We start from the raw sequence: 20,966 nt of genomic DNA on the forward strand, positions 1-20,966 counted from the left end.
GCTGGGACATGCTGCACTTCACCAGCCGTGTGCTCTGGCTGCTTTGCTGTCACAAGTGGCTGTGAGAGTGCCTGTCCCTTTAAGAAATGGCTGCAGACAGGAACCAGAGACATGCAAGCCATGCCCCAGATTGTCCACCAGGGCTTCTTCCTGGAGGCCATTATTTTCGAAAAAATGGCCTCCCTACGTCCACACTCACTTATTTTCAACGGATCTCTGTCGAAAAAGGCGTTCTTCCTTGTGCAATGAGGTTTACCGCCGTCGAAAGAAAAGCTGCGTTCTTTCGATTTAATTTCAAAAGAACGCGGCTGCAGTCTAGACGCAGGTGAAGTTTTTTCGGAAAAAGGCTACTTTTTCCGAAAAAACCCCTGAGTCTGGACACAGCCCAGGGGAAAAGTTGTTGAGCAAAAACAAACAAAAAAAGGGGGGGCATTGCCCCATTTAAGACACACAGTCCAGCCGGCTGTCGGTCATTACAGAGGTGTCGGTATGCTCCATTCTTTCCAGGTAAACTCTGACTAGAGAGCAGTACTGTCACAAAAAAAGCACTGCAGAGAATCAACCTCTGAATGGGCATTATTATTAGTCTATGCAAAAAGGAAGTGTTTCCTTCAAAGAGTTCAAGACTATTGTAAGCATCACAAAAACAGCCAAAGTTCCGAGTTGTATTTCATCACAATCCCTGAACTCAAGCCATACTCACCACACTATTGATGTTTTTGAACTTGTGCCTAATCTGGGAACCATGGTGGGGAAATTACTGAAATTTCAGGAGGAAACAAGAAGGTCTGAGGCATGGTGCACTCAAGAAAATTAAGTTGGCTTAAATATGTCACTCAGAGGTATGAAAAATTGACACTGCTGCATGGCAGAGTGAAGATAACCTAACCTCCAATGTACACAGTGCTAAGGTAATGGAAGAATACTACCACCTTTCAGAGAAGTAGATTATCTATGCCAAAAGAAGAAGTCCTTCCATTGGGGTAGGAAGTGTCTACACTGCAGTGCCAGAGCGCTGCTGTAGCATTTCTAATATAGACAAGTCCTTAGATGTTTTATATGGTTTCAAGTTCACCAAAATGTTTGAAAATTTGTAGTTCTTTGACTGAATATTGCATGCTGGTCCAATGATTTGCCTGTGTACTACTGATTTTGGGTTGATATTATCAAGTTACAAGGGTTTTTCTTTATCCACCATTTGCTGAAGGGGCCATGGCACATCTCAGCCAGATCAGGCTCAATAGTTGGTCGATACCCTTAAGAACTGTGCTATGACCAAACAATGGCTATGCTAAGGATACTGAGTGACCAGGCAAACCAGATTGGCTGAGTTTCTATGCAACGGGCTGGTGAAGTAGACAGCAGAAAAGTATCAGAAGCAGAAAAAAGGAAGCAAGTGTTCTTAAGGGAGAGAAAGATAGGAATGGTTTTGCAACATGGGGTCTAGTTCAACTATAATGCTAACCTAGAAAAAGCACATGGACATGTGCCTTTGATATGGACTCTGAACCCAGTTACCTAAGGAGTATCTAGGCCACAAGAGATCTTTACCGAGCTATGCATTTTGTAGCCTAGACCCATGTGTAGCTTAAATTAGAGATATGCACATGGACCTAAGCTACAAAATTCATAACTGGACCTAGATTTCTAGGCTCTCCAAAATGTTGGTATATTTGGTCCAGTTTTTCCTTTGGTCCATCAGAGAATTTCACAGTTGACTGAATACTAGGTGTAGGCCTTTTTCCAGTCTTTCTCTAAATAGATTACCTTGTAGTGTTTGGCTGAGTCCCCTTTAGTTTCAGAGCATTGATACGACTGCTTCAAGCTGACCTAGATCTACCTAAAATGCAACCTCTTCTGGGCATACTTCTCATCGATCAGATGCTATGGAAAAATGAAAAATAATGGGGAACATTTAATCAAATACACCTCAGGAAAGATGAAACTCAAATTCTGGGGAAAGGGTTTAGGATATAAATGTGGTTCTTTTAGAATCATAGAACACTAGATCTGGAAGGGACTTCAAGAGGTCATCAAGTCCAGTCCTCTGCCTTCTTGGCAAGACCAAGCACCATCTAAGATCATCCCTGATAGATGTTTGTCTAACCTGTCCTTAAATATCTCTAATGATGGAGATTCCACAACTTCCCCAGGCAATTTATTCCTGTGCTTAACCACCCTGACAGTTAGGAAATTTTTTCCTAATATTCAACCCATTATTTTCTATCTAATGACCAAACAGGAATAACATAATTCAGATTAAAAAATTCTTCAGTATCAGGATGAAGCACTTAAGAAAATATTTACTTGATTGGTTGATGTACACTCTACATATGTGAGAAGACAGCTGATTAATACTGAACTATCAAGTTCCAAGATTCAGGTCAAGTAACCATGGCAAACTGTCAAAAGTAGTAATGAAAGCAGAGATATCACTATAATCAAAAGCAACAGTATATGAAGAAAACTGAGCCCTGAATGGATGTGATTAGTTTCTCTTTTCAAGGAAAACATGGTTGAATTGCCAATGTACATGGAACTGCATAGAGAATGTACTATTTTATATATGTGACCAAATCCAGCCATGGTGTGAGCCAGTGATACAGTCGCAGCTACTCTGAACTATGCTGGATTATGCAGTAGAGTGGAGAATCTTCTATTTAATTAAATATGAAAAATGCAGGCAAATTGCCAAGGATTTAGCAACATGATGGCTACACAAGCTGATTGGCCCTGTGGGTAGATAAATGCCTGCCAGTAAAAGATGGCAGTGTATGCATCTTCCAAATTTACACAACAATCTTTCTCAACTGGGGTTATGCAAATCTTTTAGTGGAAATACAAACTAAAATTTTCTATGGACATGCCCGAGTTTACTTCACTTTCCTCAACTACTTTCCTTCTTCCTATTTACTAGGAATAGTTTCCTAAGTCTTTCACTTCCCAAAATATCACAAATATTATTGCAAGAGCATTCTCTGTTTCATTTGGAAAGAGGGAATCATAGAACACTAGAACTGGAAAGGACCTCAAGAAGTCATCAAGTCCTGTCACCTGCCCTCATGGCAGGACCAAGTGCCATCTAGATCATCCCTGACAGATGTCTATTTAACCTGTTCTCAAATATCTCCAGTGATGAAGATTCCACAACCTCTCTAGGTAATTTATTCCATATAGATTAAACTGATCTAGTGAAACTTGAGTAAACCTTGAGGATTATTCTATTCACATAGCTGTGTTGCTTCCACCGTTATTCCCCATGTTCCCTACTTCCCTTGTGTCCTGTCAATAACAGCCTGTAGGAAACATGGACTCTTTGACTTTAGTTCTACTGTAGTGCTTGCTTTCTCTGACTATTGTCCATCTGCTCTCAGTGTTGTACCAATTCTTCTGGCTGCAACAGATTTCCACTCATTGTTAGTAGGGTTTTAATCCTTCATCCCATCAGTGCCTGCATCAGACTGTTTTGGGACCCCATGATGGGATATTTCTGTGCACCAAAGAGGTCTGAAACCAAAGATACACCCTTGTGTGACAACCTCTTACTTGTTTTCACAGCTGATTTCACCTTACCTCTACTGAGTGGGTATGGCCAGTGAATACAGTGTCTGGAATGCTATGTCTCACAAAGTGGGTGTTCAATAAGAGAACACCGACTTGCTTCTAGTATAATGCAGTGCATCAGCCTCAGAAAACTTTGAATAGTAGTCCACTGTTATCAAGCACTACTTTGCCTTGAAAGTAAGTCCTCTCCTTCCTTTCACCATGGTTGGATGGACAGTTCATATGGTAACAGTTTCTTTCTGCAAGTGTTATCACATGACTAGTAGATGCCACATTATTTTATCAAGGGATGGACATGTATCTTCATTCCTGGCCAGTATACACACTCTTGAACTGGTCCAAGACAGCTGTCTGTTCCTACGTGTGAGGCATGTTTATTTTTTCATTACATCCTTTCATATTAAAGTGGAGACAACAACCCTCTGTCCTTGAAATATGACTTTATCCTAAAATATGGTTCCGCTCCTACTGACAGTTGGATTTTGTTTTCTGGACCACCTGCTAATATCACTCTCTTGATGCATATAATTGGATGCAGTGTAACTATTGGTCTAAGGATATTCCAGAGACAAATTGAGAGAGGTAAATCTTCTATTGGTCCAACTTCCACTGGTGAGAGACAAACTCTCGAGTGACTCCAAATTCTTCGTCAGGCCAAGGAAAATACTTAGGGTATCAATAATCTCTGCTAAGATATCAACTTCATTATTGAAATGGGGACATAATATGTTCAGTCTCCTGAAGCCTTTCCCCCAGCTTGCTGATATAGGAGTGTATATGACCTGATCAGGGTGCCAGTTAAGACCAATAATCATCCTGGACAATCTGATCAGTATCTAGCACTGCTCAAGGTGCATTGACATGCACCACAGCCCCTTTGGAGCACTAAGAAGGAGCTATATCACTATTGTCTCTAGGGGTATGTCTACACTACCCCCCTAGTTCAAACTAGGGGGGTAATGTAGTCATACAGAGTTGCAAATGAAGCCCGGGATTTGAATTTCCCGGGCTTCATTTGCATAAAGCTGGCCGGCGCCATTTTTAAATGCTGGCTAGTTCGGACCCTGTGCCGCGCGGCTACACGCGGCACAGACTAGCTAGTTCGGATTAGGCTTCCTAATCCGAACTAGTTGTACGCCTCATGGAACTTTAGGAAGTTAGAGACTGCTATCAAATCCCCCCTCACTCTTCTCTTCTGCAGACTAAACAAACCCAAATCCCTCAGTCTCTCCTAATAGGTCATGTACTCCATCTCCCTAATCATTTTGGTCGCCCTCCGCTGCCCTCTCCAATGCATCCACATCCTTTCTATAGTGGAGGGCCCAGAACTGGACACAATACTCCAGATGTGGCCTCATCAGAGACGAATAAAGGGGAATAATCACTTCTCTGGATCTGCTGGCAATGCTCCCCCTAATGCAACCTAATATGCCATTAGCCCTCTTGGCTACAAGGGCACACTGTTGACTCATATTCAGCGTCTCATCCACTCTTTGGGCATATCCATGTTCTTTGACAGGGAACTTGCTGGCCTAAGTGATCAACTAGTCCTGCAAAGGAGCTTTCCCAAAGTTTTCTTTGATGCATCATACTGGAGGGCAAGTTGGTTGGTAGTACTGCTGGACAAGGGATGGCCATTGTCATTTGTTTTAGCATCTCAAGTGCCTGCTGCTGAAGACTTGCCAAGTCCACTCAAGATCCCACCTTATGAATGGAGATGCAGGTTTCACTACTGTGACAAAGCTCCTCCTTAGCCATGGCGGGTCCTTCCCTTTCAGGCAGATGACTTGCCCTAGAGGCAAGCAGCCCAGGCTTGCTGTTTGTTGAGCTACTCTCAACCCTGTAACAGCAGCTCTCTGTAATGTTTCTAGTAACAGCTGTGTGATAGCTAAAAATCCCTGGGTCACTTCCTCATGGCCTTCCCCAGCACCTTCCTTACCAGAGGTTCTTCCTCCTGGGATCTACTTGCACTTTCTTCTCCCAAACTCTCCACCACACTTCCTCTCATCAACTCCTTCCTCACACACACTGAGGGAAGAAAAGGGAAACCTTTTTAAACCAGTCTCAACTGGTTCTTAATTGGCCTCCTGGTCTCCCTTGAGGCTGGAAGCCCCAGATTAACTAGGTCTCTTTTCCCAGGGTAGACTAACAAGGGCTGATCCAGAACCAGCAGGAACCTGCTAGAATCAGTCAGAGCAACCAGGTCAAAAAGGATGCGGACGCATTGGAGAGGGTCCAGCGGAGGGCAACCAAAATGATTAGGGGTCTGGAGCATATGACCTACGAGGAGAGGCTGAGGGACTTGGGTCTGTTTAGTCTGCAGAAGCGAAGAGTGAGGGGGGACTTGATAGCAGCCTTCAACTTCCTGAAGGGAGGTTCCAAAGAGGATGGAGAGAGGCTGTTCTCAGTAGTGACAGATGGCAGAACAAGGAGCAATGGTCTCAAGTTGTGGTGGGAGAGGTCCAGATTGGATATTAGGAAAAACTATTTTACTAGGAGGGTAGTGAAGCATTGGAATGGGTTACCTAGGGAAGTAGTGGAGTCTCCATCCCTAGAGGTGTTTAAGTCTCGGCTTGACAAAGCCCAGGCAGGGTTGATTTAGATGGGATTGGTCCTGCCTAGAGCGGAGGGCTGGACTTGACGACCTTCTGAGGTCTCTTCCAGTTCTATGATTCTATGATAAGGGGATGGTTGGATGAAATAACATGATCTTGGTAACTAATTGACCATTCATTATAGGGAACTTTCTGGGTGTCTGGCTGGTGAGTTTTGCCCACATGCTCAGGGTTTAGCTGATCGCCATATTTGGGGTCAGGAAGGAATTTTCCTCCAGGGTAGATTGGCAGAGGCCCTGGAGGTTTTTCGCCTTCCTCTGTAGCATTGGGCACAGATCACAGCTGAAGGACTCTCTGCATGTTGGGGCCTTCAAAGTATTTGAAGGCTTCAATATCTGAGACATAGGTGAGAGGATTATTCTAAGAGGGGTGGGCGAGATTCTGTGGCCTGCACTGTGCAGGGGGTCAGACTAGATGATCATAATGGTCCCTTCTGACCTTAAAGTCTATGAGTCTATGAGTCAATTAAAACACCTGGAACCAAATAGGAGTTTTCCACTTTAATATAATAACTTTAGTGACAATATTTACTGTCTCCCTTAGAACATACTGTGAACATACTCTGAATTGGCATGTTTAACTTTGTCAAACACAATATGCCAATCTGAACACTAAAACTCATTGGAAAATGTATTTAATTTTCCATAAAAAATTTCAAAGCCACCAATATTTTTGTTTGCATCGATTCTACCTTTCCCCCCGAAGATACATTTTTAGACATCATTTTTATGCAAACCTAAAAAAAAAAAAAAACCACCTTGTTTGTCAAATAGCTATTTTTCATTAAAAAAAGTTGATGAAAAATTTTCCAAGCAGCTTGACTGAGCACTCTAAGCACCTCTGGCAAATACTTAAAAATACAATAAATAAAGAATCAAAAGAAACAGCAACCTCATACCATACAATACTAAATAACCAGCCAGTAACTGCCCCCCCCCAAAAAAACTCCCAATAAAATAAAATAAATCTCCAGCAGTAAATATATGTGCCTTGCAGTATGTGTTATGAACATGGAAATGTTCATTAAGATGAACAGTAAATGCCAACATTTGAATGAACTTTGTGATGAGAACTCTTTGCCTGTCAGGGAATGGACTCAGATGCCCTCCAGCTATGATCCATGGTGGAATAGTATCCCAAATAAAGCACTGGGGACATCATCACTGGCATTCCCAGGGAGATTGGGCGAGTTGATTAATATTTTCAGTCCCTAGATTCTGCAATAATATGTAAGGCTCTATAGCCCACTACCAATGTCCTGAGTTGTTAGTATCCTGACAGGTTAGCTTTCTAATCTCACCACCTACAGCATATAAACCACGATCTGTTCCTTTCTTTATCTGCACTCCTCATGGATGACTGGGTTGTGGGCAATGGGGGGAGAGTCTTGGCTCTGGGTCCCCAGAAGGGACAGGGCCTCTGTGTGGGGCTATGGACAGCCAGACCTCAATACTGCCTGGATAGTGCCATAGGACCCATAGCAATCAGGAGCCTGTGTGCAGAGCCCCAGTGGTGACTGAAAAGGCCCGAGGCTCTGTCCACCACTGTTGCCATGGTAACATGGTCCCAGACTCTCCTAATTGCCAGGCTCCAGCGTAACTGACCTCTGTGTCCACCCTCCATCTTCAGCCCCATGGATGACCAATTTATTATAAAAGCATCTAGTATGCAACAGAAGTTGAAGTTCATTCACATTGTTAAAGTTAAAAAACAACAAATGGTCTGGTAGCATTTTATAGACTAACAAAACAGACTAACTTGGCTATCCCCTGAAGCTTCATTCACATTGTTGTAAGGGAATGAACTAGGCATCAATGCTGCTGTTAAATAGTTAATACACCATCTCTTGAGTCCTGAAATTCCCCCTTTTTTATAATTTGGAAAACAAAATACAAACATACAAAAACCCTAACCAGATATGAACTCAGAAATACATGTAAATTAATCATGGTTGATATTTTGGTAAACAAAGGCTTTAATTATACAGGTCCCTGTTCATCCTGTTTATTTCATAATTACAGAAAAATGGCAAGTCTCCCAAATTAAGCTCTTTTTCTTCTGAAGAATTTAACATTACATTTGCACAGGCACATATATTTATTTGGAGACTACATAATGGATAAAATCCCATTTGCACTTAACAGAGTGCAGTTTGCCAGTCTGAGAGCCAAAGCTCTACTCTCTGCTAATGGCAGAAATGGCTGTCCCTAAAGCCAAGCACTGGATTATGCATTTTTCTTTTTGGCAAATGCCTGCCTGGAAATGCCCATGACACCTGTTGTTTATCATAATTTATTGTGCTGAAAATAGATATATCCCCATTGTCTGGGGGAGAGGACTGGGGGGAAATGTATGAACAAAGATAGTTCATAATAAAGTGAAGTGAAGATTTTCCCCAGCTTATTTTGTTAAAAGTACATAAACATAACAAACAGACAAATACTAAGGCTGTCTCTACTCTTGTGACTGCACATGGGAACATGTTAGCTGGTATGTCAGAACCCCACCAACTGGCCACATATGAAGCCCTAAAAGCATGTTCTTGAATGACCCTCTAGTGAATCACCAAACTAGACATTCTCTGAGTTTATGACAAAGAATGTAAAGAAACAAATCAGATATTAGGAATGACAACACAGAGAAACATGAAGGGGAACATTTTAACCTGCTGGGGTACTCATTAATGGACTTAAAAGTAGCCTTTCTTCCACAAAGGCATTTCACAAGCCAACTATAGAGAAAGTGCAGAACTGACCTTCGTATGCAAATTTGATACTCTCTCTCTTGGCTTGAATGAAGACTTGAACTTGTTAACATATTATAACACCAGCTTTCCTTACAATCAACACCCTATTGACATCAAAAGCTAAGTATGGGACAACCTCCAGCGCACTCAATTAGCCTCATTAGCACTGGGACTACAAATGAGGTGCTTTTTTTCTTCCTCTCCCTTATTATTATGAGGGTTCTCCTTTTTTTTTCTCCATTCAAGATCATCTCATCTGAAGAAGTGGGTATTGCCCACAAAAGTGAGTGATACTATATATATTTTGTCTCTAATGTCATGTCTACACTGCAACTCTATTTCAGGATACTAGAGTATCCCAAAATAACTATCTCACATCTTCACAGCAAGCCTGTTATTTTGGGCTCGCTATTCCAACATTTCTGTAAACCCCATTCTACGAGGACTAAGGGACGTTTTGGAATAGAGCTTTATTTTGAAATTTAGTGCTGTGTAGACAGTGCCACATGACAAAATAAGCTATTTCATTTGTTTGTTTCATTTATTTCAAGTTATGGTGCAATGTAGATGCACCCTACAGTGCAACAGGACTACTCGTTTTTAAAGTTACAGACTAACACAGATCTGAGGCCTTTGTGAATGAAAACTGGAATGCATGAGGGGTGTGGATATGTGCATGCCTCCACTATGACCAGTTCTATCATGCACTGTGTACAGGGGCAAGAACTGCATACCAGTAGCCATTCCCACAATGCATTGATCTCTTTGTTGCCTGAGATTACAGAAAGGTATAAAAAAGCCCTGATCTCTCCTACCCCTTTGTGACCTGCTCTGAGAAAGTCAGAACATTTCTGCTGAAATCTATTGATTAATACAGGTGATCATGTGTTCTGGTTTGGGAGCAACCACTTTGTCTCCGGAGCACACCCAGGCGCTGACCTATGTGTGGTCAAACATTATCTTCTATGACTTCACCCAGGTCATCAGTTTCATCTGTATGAGGTGATTTCACGGAGGTTGGAGGAGGGTGGGTCTTCATCCCAGTCCTGGGACAGCATGAAATCAGCAGGTCCAAGGTGGGCGTCAAACTCAAACAGTTTCATGGGACTAAACTGGGGGCCTCAGATACCATTCATTCAGGAATATAAAAAGAAATGACATATGAAATGGAAAGCTCCAAAGGAAAGACTTTTAAAGAATTTGTAAACTCGGGGATTGAATCCTATGACTGGAGAATTGCTAATGTACCTATTTTTAAGAAGGGGGGGGAGTGATTTAGGAAACTACGGGCCTGTTGTACATTGTGGAGATGCAATGAGGATCCCCCCAGCACAGAAACAGAGTAGAATTAATAGAAGTGACTGTATCCTGCTGTCTTGCAGGCACTGCCACCAGACTGTGCTGGGGTAGGGAAGGTTGGAAGTTCAAGGAAGTGAATTGGGGCAATTTGAGCTCCTATGGTAACCCAGAATCTGTCAGCAGGCACAAATGAGAAGCTGCTCCTGGGTGTTATATAGAGGTTGTGTCTATTTGTAGTTACATTTACTTGTGTTTGTCTCCAGCTATTTTTAAAACATCCACTATATAAGACATTTTAAATTACTATTCTTTGTAGTCCAGTAACTCCCCCAGCACAGGGAGCTATCACTATCCCAGAAAGAAAATTAACACCCCTCAATTCTGCCAATATTCATTTTACTTTTTCATTTTACTCTTCCTTTTCTTTGTTGCCTCATCTCCCTTTGCTGAAAATAAATCTCAGGGGTTTATGGAACGTCTTTGTTGCCACTGAATCACAACACTGTGGGGTCACCTTGGCTGCATCTAGACTGCATGATTATGCGGAAATACTTTTAATGGAAAAGTTTTTCCGTTAAAAGTATTTCCGCAAAAGAGCATCTAGATTGGCACGGATGCTTTTGTGCAAAAAGTGCTTTTGCGCAAAAGCATCCGTGCCCAATATAGACGCGCTTTTGCGCAAAAAAGCTCCGATGGCCATTTTAGCCATTGGGCTTTCTTGCGCAAAAAATTAAGGTGCCTGTCTACACTGGCCCTCTTGCGCAAGTATTCTTGCACAAGAGGGCTTATCCCTGAGCGGGAGCGTCAAAGTATTTGCGCAAGAAGCACTGAATTCTTACATTAGAACGTCAGTGCTCTTACGCAAATTCAAGCAGCCAGTGTAGACAGCTGGCAAGTTTTTGCACAAAAGTGGCCTCGTTTGCGCAAAATCTTGCCAGTCTAGATGCACCCCTTGTGTATAAGCCATTTCCTAACTTTTTCTGGAGAGACCTCCCTGTTGAATAATGATTGTTCCATACCTGTCCCCATCTCTCAGGGTGTTGATGAAGATGAGTCAGCAAAAACCTTAACATTCTTTCTTCTTACCAATAAGCTACTGTGATCCTTTTGATACGGAGAGCCTTCTGTCAGTTCATCATCTAATTCCAGTAGCTCTTTATGAAGATGCTACCTCTCCCCTTTAATGCTGTCAAGCCTCTATAGTTATTCAATAAGTAGACACAAAATCAAGGCCCATCTAGGAGCTTCTGGACCACATCCATCTGTGGGTTACACCCTTGTTTTTTGTGGCAAACTCTAATATGTTTGGTTACTTATGTCTTAATTCAGGGCAACTGAACCTGTATTACCCCTCTGTGGTCCAGCAATTGCCCCTACGCTAAGGCTTCTTGCTCCCCACCTTTCACTTCTCTTGTGCAGAGCCATGTATCTTTCTCTCCCTTCTGGCTAGGGTACTTTGAGGGCACACAGTTCTTTGCCTATACTGTAAATTCCCCAGCAAGTCACACTGCCTGCTTTGCCTTCTGCTCAGAGGGTATAAACAGTGTAATTGCCCACACTTAAGTTACTCCTGAGCTCTTTCTAAGCACTTATTCCTAAGGTAGAAGATGTACCAAAAAGACCCCCCCCCATATTAAAAACAATTTAAAAAACTACAGTCGTGTTAACAAGCTTACCAGATTTCATCTCCATCTCTACAAAGAACTCTGTATGTGAATATCCTTCAAATGCTACACAGGGGCTTTCTTGTAGTCAATGGTTCACAACAGCTATTGGCTCAGAACAAACCCACCCACAAGTCTGTACTTTTCTGATTCAGATATTATGGGTCTTTGCTCCTTAGACACCATGACTGAGTAATGAGTCGGACAGTGGGCTTTTCCTCAATGTGTAGTTTCAAAAGATTGTGTCTTGAGTTAGGGAATTTGCATTCCTTCCCCCCACTCCCCACCAATGTGCCCAGGAAATCTACTTTCCTTTGTTTATTCCAAAAGCTCCTTTTCTGCCCCCTGGTTTAAGAGAGTCCTTTGAGGTTCATAACACTTCCCAGAATTTACCTAAGTCAGGTTTCTTCTCTACAGACAATCCTACAATAATACATAATATTTCCATGTTAATATAATGAACTCCTAAAATACTTAAACTTAATCTGGTACAGATATGGCAGAAAATTGGCATCTCTGCCACAGTTTATATAGCCCCTGTTACCATACTGAGCACCTCAAACAGTGTATTTATCCCCAAAGCACCTCTGTGGGATCGGGAAGATTCATTATCCCCATTTTACAGGTGTGGAAATGAGGCACAAAAAGACCTACTGGCCTGGCCCATAGGAAATAAATCTCAGAGTCATGCAGTGAACACAGGTCTACAGAATCGCAGAATCCACAAGTCCTTCATCTCTCTTGGCTCAAAGGACCTTACTGAAGGGGACTTCTCTGCTAATTTCTAAGGGCTTGAATATCTTTCACTCTTACTCACTAATTTGAGAGTCTGCCTGTTGATTTATCTCTTGCCTCACCAACTTTCATTCCTCTCTAACAAGCATCCTCATTACAATCTGTCCTTCTCTGCCCTTCTGCCTGTTAAACTAGCTGTCCGAGCCTGGTATCAGCCATTCCTCACAACCCAGCCCAATATCACATTGAACCGGAGTGGGGAACCTCAGGACAGGGGGCCAGATGCAGCCCCTGGCTAGCCTGGAGCCAGCCCCCAAGGCTTAGCCCCCCTCCCAAGCATTGGGGAGCCACTGCTGGTGCTCCAGTCCCCCTGCTGACCCACTGCAGGGCTGGAGCCCACAAAAGCTACCTAGACTCTGGTGTGTGAGGGGAACGTGGAGAGTCTTTCTCCTTCTCAGTCAGGGGCCAGGTCAGTGAGGGCTCATTTGGGTTTTGTTGCTTCTCACTTGTGTGCAGACCCTGACTAATTTTTCTGATGGCAAGGGGCCCCCTGACCCAAAATGGGTTCCCCACCACTGTATTGAATGATTCGCCCAAGGATTTCACTTTGGCATTTACTGTCTGCAGTAGCCTGTTTGTGTTATTTCCCCTTTCAGATGCTGCCTTTGCATGTTTCTTACCCTTTATAAACAGCTGTGGCTCTGGTTTACAGGATCTTTTGTATCTCTCAGCTCTGGACCTGACTCTGGGACTCTTTGATTGAAAGGCAGCACGGCATGAAGCAGTCAGTCCGACCAAGTCAAGCTGAGCTGTACCATAGTTTATGCAGGTAGGCTAGATCTGTTAGTTCCTTTGTTGTGACAACAGAGGAGCAGAGGGCAGAATTCCTGCTATTTATGTTTTGGATTCACTACACAGTGGCTCTGAGATTGAGTCCAGTCCAGACAAAAGCACTGTGGGGTTAGTGGGGAGGGGGAAAGTACTTTCCTTAATCTAACAGCAGGGAAAACAGAGACAATTTCCCTGGAGATTCGAAATTAAGTTCAGAAAGTCTCATTTTTCCTGAAATAGGTTCCAGCGTCAAATGAAATAATTTATTAAACAAGGTAGGAAATGCTCTAAAATGTGGCCCAACCATCACTTAAAGAAAAATTGTGAACCCAGCATCTTTCAGTGTCTGCACTCCTGTTGCAATACAGCCACGTTGGCATCTCTCACAACATGTCAATGTGATCTTCCTCCAGCTGTGGATAACAAATGGTCAGATTCTCGCACCCACGTGGAATACAAGTGCTATTCTTTGTTAGTATGGGTGAGAAACAAATAACCTAGGTCTTAGGTCAGGGATTTCATAGGTACCAAATGCCTGTTTATGTTCTAGAATCTTCTGTTTATGTGGTAGGATCTTATCCAGTGTACAGACTGTGAATATTGTATGTAAGAAAATAAGCTAGACAGATTATCTGCTGTTGCCAGCATTGAATACTATGTAGTATATCCAATACTTTCACAATGTTGTTCGTGTACTGTGACTTACAGTGGGAGGGGGGTATAACTGATTTCCAAGGTAAACAAATATGTTTGCCTAAATTTGGTTTTGCTGAGCGCTAAACAGCACCTAATTTCTTTATACATATGTGGACTCATTAGTGCACAATTTACCGATTGCCCATGGATGTCTTCATACTGAACCTTCAGCTACCTCTGAAAAGGGAGAAACACACCAAGCCACTGGGCGAATGGATATTTACAAACTCAGTCTGTCATTACATCTGGAGGAGGTCTGTGGGTTGTAATATTTACTACCCCTTTAGTGTTTGCGGGCATAAAAGTCTTGCAAGATAGTTCTCTTCAACATACTTTAGCAGAATCGAGGTTAAGGGAAATAAGAAAAACCTCATTACTCCCAATTAGCCTTAAGCAGCACTAGTTAACTAGCTGGTCCAGTAGCTAGAGCTTGTGTTTCTTCCTGACTCTACTACTGACATGCTATATCAACTTAATACAATCATTTCATCTTGGTCTTTGTTTGTGTTGACTGTATAGTTTTCAGAGCAAGGATTGTCTTTTACTATGTGTCTGAACAGTGCCTAGGAATTGGCTGGACCCTCTGGGTATTAATGTAATAAATACTTTCACAAGCAATGCCTCATAATGTTTTAGACAATAGGTATTTTACAATAAAGCTTGTCACTCAAGAAACTGGCATAATTTAGTTGCCTAATGTAAATGCCCTTCTCAAAAGTGGGGAGCAGAACCATTCTTAATGCATTTAGGACAGGTGTCAATATAGGAAGTTCCCTTTACATGGTCTGTTTAAATTTTTTTTCTATGAGTTTTCTCCTTGGTTTGACAAATGGAGTAACTAAGGCACAAAAGAATCAGTGAAAAAGTCAAGAACAGAGCCCTTCCTGACTGACTCTTACTTCTCTGTTTTGCCCAAGAAATAAAGAGATAGAAAGATAAATAATAAACTAAACAAGAAAAAAAAACCCTCCCTTCAGCATCATCTGCCCTGTGCCTTACAAGAAAGGTCATGTTTAAGACAGTTCTCTTTCTATCATTTGGCTTCCAGCTCTTTACTGGACTAAACACAAAGAAATGCAAAAACACTGTGGAGGCCAAACAGACTGTGACTAAAACATGAATAAAAGGGGGCATCCAAGTTCTCCCTTTTTTGAAGGTGCACCATCCTGTTTTCTTGCTGGATTGATACAATTTGACGTGAGCATTACAATTCAACCCATCAGCCAGAAAATTTAAAAAGACAGGTCTTCTGAAAAAACAAATATACTTTTTCGAATGAAAAAGGATCATAAATAAATCTAATGTATGCTTTGCCCTCATCTTGCAACTATAAACTACAAGTATAAACTTGGAAAATACACTATGGAACTCAACAGGCCTTGGTTAAAAAAAATTACTTTCCCTAGTAAACATTCAATGATTATTATATAAAAGCTGTGAAAAGAAGTGATTTATTGCAGATAGTAAATGCAAATTTATTACAGTGCTTTTAGCAACTCATAGGGTATGTCTACACTAGCTCGTTAATTCGAGCTAGGTAGGCAAACAAGGTGACCGGAGTTGCAAATGAAGCCCAGGATTTAAATATCCCGGGCTTTATTTGCATGTTCCGGTCGCCATTTTTAAATTTCACTAGCCCAAACTCACTGCCGCGCGGCTGCACGCGGCTGTGAAACGTTAATTCAAACTAAGTCCTTAGTTCAAATTAACTGTTACTCCTCATTCCACAACTAAGGACTTAGTTTGAATTAATGTTTTACAGCTGCATGTAGCCACGTGGCAGTGAGTTCGGGCTAGTGAAATTTAAAAATGGCGACCGGACGGGAATATGCAAATAAATCCCGGGATATTTAAATCCCGGGCTCCATTTGCAACTCTGGTCACCTCGTTTGCCTACCTAGCTCGAATTAACGAGCTAGTGTAGACATACCCATAAACACTATAAAGCAAGGCTACTCAACACCCGGCCTATTTGTTCGTGGCCTGCAGTGCGGTTTGGGTTTAATCAGGGCTTAACACGTGGCCGACAGGTGGAATCCTTTGAACATGGCCTCCACTGGGAACATGATCCACAATGGTGAGGCGTTTCCCAGGTGGGGTGAGCATTGAAAGGTGCAAGCGGGTGGGCTGGCTGGAACAGACGGGTACAGGCTGTTGGCATTCCTAGCCCCCAGGAGGAGGTCCTGGCTGGGAGTGCCAGGGCATTTTGTGAAAGAAGCTATTTGCATATATTTGCATATATATTTGCATGTACATGCAACCACATTTCAGTTGCGGCCCTCAGTATATGCTGTGAATATCATTGTGGCCCCCGGGACTTCCAAAGTTGAGTAGCCCTGCTAAAAGGAGTTCCATTATAAACTCATTTATACTTGTTTATAACTCTTTTGGAAGGCCTTCCTTTGGGACTGAAACCTTTTGGAAAGTCTCTTGCAGCTTTCGGGGCAGCAGGGGATGGTTCATTTAAAATCCCTAAGATCTCTCCTCTGTTATTTTTGGGTCATGGTAAAGCGGATGAAAAACATCAATGCATTTCAGCTTTAAAAGTACTAAAAAGTCTCTTATTCGTTATTAGAAAAGAAGGGCAGCACACAAATTTCCAAAGCTGCCAGATAGCTAACATTCTGTGAGGCAGTTTCCCAGCTACAGTCCGGGAGGCTGTAACAGTTCAAAGCAATTGCAAAATATCTTTTGGGTATTTGGTAAGGCCAAGATTTTCAAGAGTGGATACTGAAAGTTAGGCTCACTGCATCCACAGTTAAGCATCAAAATAAGAGGCATGATTTTCTAAAAGAACTAAGGCAATGGGAGTTGCTGGGTGCTCAGTACTCTTGAAATCAGCCTGCTTATTTAGGAATCCAAGTCAGACTTCGGGATCCTAAGTAAGTCTGGGAAGCTTGGTCAATAGCTAGATGGTCTCCTTTGCTTTTATGCCTTTTTGTAAAGTGTAGCTTTAAAATATAGCTAGGAAGACCGAATAGGAATTTGAAGAGCAGCTAGCATAAGGCTCAAAAGCCAACAGCAACAAAATTGTAAGTACATCAGATGCAAAAAGCTTGCTTAACATTCAATTGGGCCACAGGATTATTGAGGTGCTAAAGAAACACTCAAGGAAAACAAGGCCACTGCAGAGAAGCTAAATGAATTATTTGTATTAGACTTCACTGCCCAGGACACAAGAGGGAATCCCACTCCCGAAACTTTTGTTTTAGGTCAATGGTCCCAAGATCACTTTCAGAATTTAAGAGCAACCTAATATTTACCCTGCCACTTCCTTGAGGCTCTGCCCCTTCTCCAAAGCCCTGCCCCACTCCCTTCATTCCCCCTCTCTCTATCACTCACTCTTCCCCACCCTCCCCCATCCTCCCGCACACTCACTTTTACTGGGCTGGAGCAGGGTTTTGGGGGTTGGGAGGGATTTGACATGCAAGAGGCTTTGGGAGGGGGCTCAGGCATGGGGGTTGGTGCTCAGGAGGTGGTATGGGTCCTGACTCTGGGAGGAACTCAGGGCTGGAGTACAGGGTGCTGGCTCTGAGAGGAGGGTCAGGGCTGGGGCAGGTGCTAGGGGTTCAGAAGAGAGTTCAGAGTGTGGGGCGGGGGGAGGATGTGTGCTGGCTCTGGGAAGGGAAGCAGGGTTGGGGTAGAGGGCTGAGGTGCAGAAGGGTTTCAGGATGCAGGAGGGGGCATGGATTCAGGCTCTGAGAGGGGGCCCAATGTTGGGGGGGATTATGGAGTGCTGGCTGTGGGCGGAGGGTCAGGATGGGGCTGTGAGTTCAGGGCTAGGGCTTGGAGTGCAAGAGGGGTGCTTGGTGCTGGCTTTGGGAGGAGGGGCAGAAGTGCAAGAGGGGATGCTGGCTCTGGGAGGAGGCTCAGAGGCAGGAGAGGTTCTGGCTCTGAAAGGGGGACCAAGACTGGGCCAGGGGGTTGGGATGCAGGAGTGGTTTCAGGGTGCACAGGTGGGCATGGGGTGTTTACTCGGAGAGGGGGCTCAGTGTTGGGGTGAGGTTTTGGAGTGCTGGCTGTGAGAGGACGATCAGAACTGAGATGTGGAATGCTGATTCTGGGAGCAGATTGAGGGCCAGGGCTCAGCATACAGGAGGAGGTGTGGGGTGTTGGCTCTGGAAGAGGTTGTCAGGTGAGGGCAGAGTGTTGGCATGGGGAATACAGGGTTCTAGCTCTGAGTGGGGCTCAGGCAGAAGTTTGGTGCTGACTCTGAGAAGGGGGACAGGGGTGTGGCAGGGTTGCAGGAATGGGGTGCTATCCTGGATCAGTAACTATTTAAAAGTCAGAAAACAAAGGGTAGGAATAAATGGTTAGTTTTTAGAGTAATCATCAACAACCATAGGCTCAACACCCCTTGGTGTCCGAGTCCGACCCCTCCCTCACTATTTCCTTCCATCTTTCCCTGTCCAGTGCAGAGTGGCTTAGTTTCTGTAGACTAGCTCCACACCAATCTACTATATCATCTACTCATTCTTCGTGGGGTCTGCCTCTCCTATTCGGACCATTTAGAGTACAGACAAATAAACAGCAGTGTCCCTCTGAGATCTGTATTGGGACCAGTAGAGTGTAACATATTCATACATGATTTGGAAAAAGAGGTAAACAGCAAGGTGCAAAAATTTGCAGACAGTATAAAATTACTCAATATAGCTAAGTCCAGAGCATATCGCAAAGAGTTACAGAAGGACGTCACAAAACTGGTGATTGGGCAACAAAATGGCAGGTAATATAAAATGTTGATAAATGCAAAACAATGCACATTGGAAAATATAATTGCAACTATATGTAAAAAATTACATGGCCTAAGTTAGCTGTTACCACTTAAGAAAGAGATCTTGGAGTCACTGCGTATAGTTCTCTGAAAACATCAGCTCCGTGTGCAGTGGCAGCCAAAAAGACTAATAGAATGTTAGGAACCATTAGGAAGCTGATAAAATATGAGCCAGTAAATATCATATTGTCACTTACATTAATCAATGCTACACCCATTCCTTGAACACTGTGCACAGATCTGGTTGTTTCATTTCAAGCAACGTATATTAGAAATAGAAAAGGAACAGAGAAGGGCAACAAAATGGTCAAGAGTATGGAACCTCTTCCATATGAAGAGCGATTAAAAAGACTGCAACTGTTCTGTTTGGAAAGCAGACAACTATGAAGAGTTATGACAGAGGTGTATAAAATAATGTATAGAAGAAAGTGAATAAGGGACATGTTATTTACCCTTTTAAATGACACAAGTGCCAGGTATCACCCAATTAAATTAATAGGTGTCAGGTTTAAACCAAGCACAATGATTTATTTCTTCACACAATGAACAGTCAACCTGTGGAACTTGTTATCAAAGGATGATATTAAGGCCAAAATTATAACTAGGTTTAATAAAGAATATACTATGTTCAAGGAGACTAGGTCCATCAATGACTATTAGCCGAGATGGTTATAGATACAACCCCATGCTTTATGTGTCCCTAAGCCTCTGACTGCTAGAAACTAGGCCTGGATGACAGGGGATGGATCACTTGATAATTTCCCTATTCTATTCATTTCCTATGAAGCATCTCACATTGGCCACTGATGACTAGAGGACCCCGTTTGGCCATTCTTATGAAATATATCCAGTCACTTTTCTGGGTGATACCAAAAGCCACATTTTCATTGTTTGTGTTAGTCTGTCACACCAGGGAGCTCATAAAAGCACTCTCAGGGTGAGTCTACACTGCGCCATAATTCAAAATAAGATACGCAATTTGAGCGATGCAAATTGTGTAGCTTATTTTGCTGCTAATTCGAAATAGCTTATTTTGTCATTTGGCGCTGTCTACACAGCGCTAAATTTTGAAATAAAGCGCTATTCCAAAACATCCCTTACTCCTTGTAGAATGAGGCATACAGGGACATCGGAATAGTGAGCCCAAAATTAAAGGCTTGCAGTGAAGACACAGGATAGCTATTTCGGGATACTCCAGTATCCCGTTGCAGTGTAGACGAACTCTAAATTATTATTGATACACACAGACCTTTGAGAATATATACGTGATGCTGGGCCAGCATAATTTCCATAATAAAACTGGTCTCTTCATGATAGATAAATATGATTTTTTGTATTTCCCTCATTTATTTTGAAATAAATAAGGAGGGAATAGGTCAAGAATCTACAAGTCAGCGGTCAAACTATTATTTCTCGGCTAATGTGAAACGTCCCCAGCATTTCATTTTATTATGAATTATAATGATAAGGAAAGGTCAAGTGCCTACATCATTACTCAGCCTGATAAAAGAAATCAAACCTGGCTCTGATTGAATGACAAAATACTCCAGTTCATTTGATCTTTGAAATCTATTAACCTCTCTTTCATATGAAACCTCTAACAGATGTGATTTTGATTTGGACACAGGGCTCTTTTATTATCAGTTACTACCTCACAAGCTGCACTAAAAATGTACTCTGCACACAGTTAGATGGTTCAGAAATTAAACAGCCCATCCTGTCTCGTGGTGATAAAATATCACTCCAGAAAATAAAGTAGTAATCAATGACAGCAATATGAGATTCAAGAAGATACCTGTCTAGTATAATAGATAAAGCCTTAAAGTCTTATTCATGGTAGTAAAAGCCTCACATCTCGATGATAATTGAGTGTTAAGTGTCACTGTCTTTACACACCTGTGCTTACTCCACAAGCAGTCCCACTGACATAAATGAGGTAAGGTACTACTCAATGGGTGGGTCTACACAGCAAAGCTATTTTGGCATAACAGCCATTATTCCAAAATAACTATGAGAGAATCTACAGAGCGATTCCATTATTT

General features: G+C 42.5%; 1 long non-coding RNA gene across 2 annotated transcripts in view; it reads left to right on the top strand.

The window, feature by feature from the left end:
* The first annotated feature begins 723 nt into the window (after positions 1-723).
* Positions 724-20,966, top strand: part of LOC142831274 (uncharacterized) — a 76,413-nt gene continuing 56,170 nt past the window's right edge. Inside the window, exons 1-2 of one of the 2 annotated variants that reach the window (XR_012906981.1) lie at positions 724-911; positions 13,336-13,452. This is a non-coding gene — a long non-coding RNA (uncharacterized LOC142831274). The remainder of the gene's footprint in view (positions 912-13,335; positions 13,453-20,966) is intronic. The other variant, XR_012906982.1, reaches the window with a different exon arrangement.

This window comes from Pelodiscus sinensis, chromosome 13, assembly GCF_049634645.1.
Source record: "Pelodiscus sinensis isolate JC-2024 chromosome 13, ASM4963464v1, whole genome shotgun sequence".
NCBI classification, from domain to species: Eukaryota; Metazoa; Chordata; order Testudines; family Trionychidae; genus Pelodiscus; species Pelodiscus sinensis.